Raw genomic sequence first — 4266 nt, 5'->3', positions numbered from 1 at the left:
GTTACCTTACAAGTCCAAGATGGTGGCTGCAATTTCAACTATCACAACCAGGTTCCAGGCAGGAATCTGGAAGGGGGAGGGAAAGGCAAGAAAGAGTACACCCAGGTAGGTGTTGCCCCCCTTTATGAAGCCTTCCTTGGAATCCCAGGGACTTACATCTTCTTCGTCATGGCTAAGTTCCACGGTCAAACCTAGGTGCAAGAAAAAAAATTATTTTCAAAGCCAGGAAGATTGCAGTTTAAATATAATCAGGGGGTCTGTGTTATTAAGGGTGATGGGGGCAGGGGTTGCTGTTTGCAGATGATCACTGTGGTGTAGTGATATAGACTAGGGGTGACAGGGAGACCGGTTAAGAGGAGGGGTTGGTATTTTGGGTGAGAGAAGTTGACATTCTGCATTAAGGCAACAATAACGGGAATGGAAAGGAGGGTCTGAAATGAGATTTGACAGACGGTGCGACAGGATCCTTAACAGTTCATCTTCCTGCTGATTTGCTTCAGAAGACACTTTGCCTACTGGTGTAATTTCACTTAGTAGATATTCTTTTCATTGAACTCAAGATAATTATGAGTTGATCTTCCTGGTAAATGATGGAATAAACTAAGACAGACTAATTTGTGTTTCTAAATCTATGTAGGATAGGCATTATTTTTTAAAATATATTCTCAAATGTACTTATTTCCCCACCAAAGCTCTATTTCCAAAGACAGAGGAATATAGAGGACATTGATTAATAAGTATCAAACATATATTTTTAAAAGTACAGTCTTTCTTTGCTTATAGATACTCAAGATCTATACAAGGCTCAATGTCAGAAAATTACACTCAGGAGTGTTTTATCTCCATGCTGCAAACCATTCGCATTTCCTCTAGGTATTCCCGCAATCTTTTAAACTTAGCATTCCACACCCCCCACCCGCCCATACAATACTTATAAAAAGGCGACCTGAGGTATTTTGAGCATACCGATTTTATTTTAAGGAAAGTGGGTTGCTAGTAGACATTTAACAATAAACACAAGGAAAAATACTTCAGATTTCTAGAATACGTTGGTCTTCTGGATACATAGCTGAGGTGAAACACATCTTTTATGAATAGACACTTACTGAAAGTGAGATTAATTACTAAGCTTTTCTAAGTAAAAAATAAGTGAGCATTTCTTGTTGAATATATGCTCTGATTGTTGTATCCTTGAGTTCTTGCTGAGGTCCGCAGTAGACAGATTTTAAGCAGGCTGTTCCCTTGAACGTGGCTGTGAGGTCTGGGAAGGTGGTTTTCACCTGCGAAGTGAGACCAAGAGAGCTCATTGGTGAGCAGAGCTGACCCGGATGGTGCGAGGGCCAGGTTACTCTGAGCTATAACCTGCACGGAGCAACGGGCAGTGGCAAAGCATGTTCGCCTGACCAGACGTGGGAAGCTTGAAGCAGGCCCTGGATGGACCTGGGTGGAAACCGAGACTTCAGAGAAGGGGACACGATGGAATGTCCAGTGCACAGACTGCCAGAGCGCTGGTGCCCACGTGGTTGACCTGCTCCTTCCATTTAAGGTCTAGGAAATTGCACTTTGTCCCATGCCCCTGCCCATTCTCAGATGTGCCATAACTATTCTTTCTATCCTGTCCTAGTTTCTGGGCTGCTCTTTTTGAATAAAACTGGTCTGCTTACCTCTGCCAGGGGAGTGGGCTGCTACACTAAAAGGGGGAGTGAGCGTTTCTTGGGTTAAAAAAAACCTAAAGAGTTTCTGGGGAAGCTCAAGGGATGTGAGTAGGAGCTGATGACTCCCTGAACTCTCCTTTCTCGGTGATTCTTCATCTGTAAAAATTCTGGGGAGCATCCCAATGTCACCTGCAGCCTTAAGCATGGGTCTTCCAAATACTTAAAATTGGTGAACAAAAAGCAGCATTGCACAATTTTAGTGATGCTCAGATATCTTTTTATCAATGTTTGGCCATTTTAAGAAAAAAAAACTGATGGGGTTGATCAGATGATCCAGCAGTTGTTTCAATTCTTAAATGCCGTGGATCTAAAAGAAGGAGAACAGGGGTGAAAAGAGAACACATGTTGATGGTGATTGTAATGTGTTCCTGCCTCATTGGTAGGAAAATCCAGTTACGATGTAAATGTCTAGAGTCACAACTTCTGGGCTGAAGTTTTTCATGATATTAATATAATCTCATCGCATTGTAAGGATCACAAACAGCAAGGTTTCCCTTTAAGGTCACTTGTGACCCACAGCAGCATCATGATCTCTTCTGGGTGATGTTCTCTGCAGCCACCTCCTGGCTTCTCTCCTCTAAGGTGGCAGTTTAACCATGTGGCTGGAATTCAAGCACAAGGGAGGGAAGTAAAGACAAGACAAAATCAATTACTTATTTCAGAGACATAAGAGATCCTTCACAGTTCCACCCAGAAACTGAGGTGAATCAGGAAATGGATGGCGTTTTTCAAATCACATGAATCAGCGCCCCAGAATTCATCATTTCCACCACGTGTTTGGTTGGATTTCTCGTTCTTTTACACTAACTGCACGGCTTACCTAACACAGTTTAGGGAAAGCTATGATTTCATTTTTAAAGGAAGAGAACTAAACAGTTTTGTTTTGAAATGATCACCTCCAGTTTTCACTGTGCTGTGTAGCAGCTTAATGCCAGAAATTCTTCAGTGAGTAGTTCTAAGGAAAAATCCCAGAAATTGCATTTGGAAAATGGAAACACCTGAGGATTCTTTTAAATAATTTTTGTTGTAGAGAGCCTACTTCTGTGTTGGGCCCTGGGTGAGTATTTCACTTATGTCACTTTCTTTTTCCTTTAATGTTTACAAAGGACCTATGTGACATCAGGTTTGTTTAAGCTCCTGATGAAGAAACTATACCTCAGAAAAGTTCAGGAACTTTCTCCAGGTCACAAGGCAAAATCATGACTTCGGTTTAGTTCCATTTTGCTTAAAACTAAGGATGCACCCTAAATTATTATTTGGTTTCTCCCATTCCTCACTTTTATTATTAATGTATTTGTAATTCATTATCACTATAAATACATACTTTAATAATGCTTTGGTGTAGTCTGTAAAGTACCTGTAAAATCGACCCCCTCAAACATACCCATAAAGTTACATAACTTACTGAGTTAAACGTTACTAGCCCTCCTGGTAGCTACTTCCTTCCCACTGCTTAGCTCTCCATATGCAGAGAATTTTTTTCTTTTTTAATGCCTTTAACTGTAGTGTTGAGGGGCAAAGAACAAGGAGTAGTTAAACACATTTGGGTTCTAGTTTCCTTCTCCCTTTGCCCTGGTGTCTGGAGGATACAAGGTCTGCATATCCACCCAAGGGTTGCAAGGTCAGGTGTAAGGCAGTGTCCTCCCTCCCCTCCTCACCTCCCCAGGGACAGAGCAGCTGGGCCAGACCTTGGCCAGCCTCCTCCTCCCGGGGAGGAGCGCTCCTGGGCCTCTGTGCCACGTAGACAGGAGAATCGGAATGTCGGGAATGGAGCTAGTGCCCCACGTGTCAAGCACAGAAGGAGGCATGTTAAGCTTTTCATTAAGGTCCCAGGAGCCCGGCAGCTGCCAGGCACCAGGCTGAGCGCTCCCAGCACAACCCAAGGAAGAATGCGCCTCCCGAGACCCGCCCAGCTACTGACATTTCCTCCGGACGTCTTAAAGGAAATCCGAGTGAGGCCTTGAGTACCCACAGCAGCTCCATCACCAGCGCTACAGACAGACTGGAGTTCTGAGGCCGGGCTGAGCTTTCATTTAATTCTTTTATTAAAAATAAAAGAATTTACTTTCTTTTAATTCTTTCATTTAATTCTTTTATTAAAAATATATTTCTAGAAAATAAAGACAAATCAATGTCAATTTGTTTTTCGATTGTTTTTCTCTTGGATCTGCGTGGCTACAGCGGGAGCCACGACACCTTGCAGCCAGAGATGGGTTCTTTATCTTGTAGATGAACTCAAGGGCACAGTCTTGGGCACGCTGGGCCACTCCACCATCGGGAATCCCAAGACCCGGCCACTGGCCCTGGAGCGGCTGTGTGAATGTGGGCCGTAGAGCTTTCCATTGTCACTGCGGTAAGAGGGTCGTGGTGGGACGTTCATGAGTTTCCTTACGCAAGGGAAACTTGAAAGCCACCCTTTGAGGCCGAGATGGAGAAAAAAGGGCCCAGAGAGACTGTTCCCCACCCCCATCCAGAAGGAAGGGGTCAGGCGCTGCCCTACAGCTTTCCCTACTGAAGTTTTGCAACAGAGTATCAACAAATTTTGCAACAA

The 4266-nt window shown here is 43.6% G+C and overlaps 1 non-coding gene across 1 annotated transcript; it reads right to left on the bottom strand.

Annotated features, from left to right (window-relative positions):
- Positions 1–2416: 2416 nt before the first annotated feature.
- LOC112065654 (small nucleolar RNA SNORD123) lies at positions 2417–2486 on the bottom strand. The gene has a single exon (XR_002892152.1). It is a non-coding gene; the product is annotated as a small nucleolar RNA SNORD123 (small nucleolar RNA).
- Positions 2487–4266: the final 1780 nt, after the last annotated feature.

Source organism: Physeter macrocephalus, chromosome 8 (genome assembly GCF_002837175.3).
Source record: "Physeter macrocephalus isolate SW-GA chromosome 8, ASM283717v5, whole genome shotgun sequence".
Classification (NCBI taxonomy): domain Eukaryota; kingdom Metazoa; phylum Chordata; class Mammalia; order Artiodactyla; family Physeteridae; genus Physeter; species Physeter macrocephalus.
The sequence above is the reverse complement of the archived record's forward strand: the minus strand, read 5'-3'. Positions and strand labels throughout refer to the sequence as shown.